Source organism: Triticum aestivum, chromosome 7B (assembly GCF_018294505.1).
Source record: "Triticum aestivum cultivar Chinese Spring chromosome 7B, IWGSC CS RefSeq v2.1, whole genome shotgun sequence".
Lineage (NCBI taxonomy): Eukaryota > Viridiplantae > Streptophyta > Magnoliopsida > Poales > Poaceae > Triticum > Triticum aestivum.
The window spans coordinates 737504744-737505165 of NC_057813.1; positions in this window are offsets into that span (position 1 = coordinate 737504744).

Sequence of the window (422 nt, forward strand, 5' to 3'; positions counted from 1 at the left end):
AGTTTATAATTTTCCTAAAACTAAAAGCAAAAACAATTAAAAAATAAAGCAAAAAACAAAAGAAAATAAATAATGCAGAAAACAAAAGAAAAAAACTGAAAAATAAATAAATATAGCAACAATAAGTAAAGAAAACTGAATCCCAAAAAATTGCCTCCTACTGGGCCCCCACGGCCTGAATACGACATGAAACCCTACTATGGGCCAGGATTCAGGCCCGCAGTAGGCCTAGAAGGCCCATCAGGCAAAGCAATAGCAAGTAGGCCCGAAAGCCTGCGGTGGAGAGGAGCTCGAGAGGGGTGCGGCAGTGGGGCTTATAAACCACTGCGCGCCCCTCTCAACTAGCAAGGTGGGACTAAACTTTGGCCCTGAGGCGGGCAGCACAGAGGCCTTTGGTCCCGGTTGGTGGCACCAACCGGGAC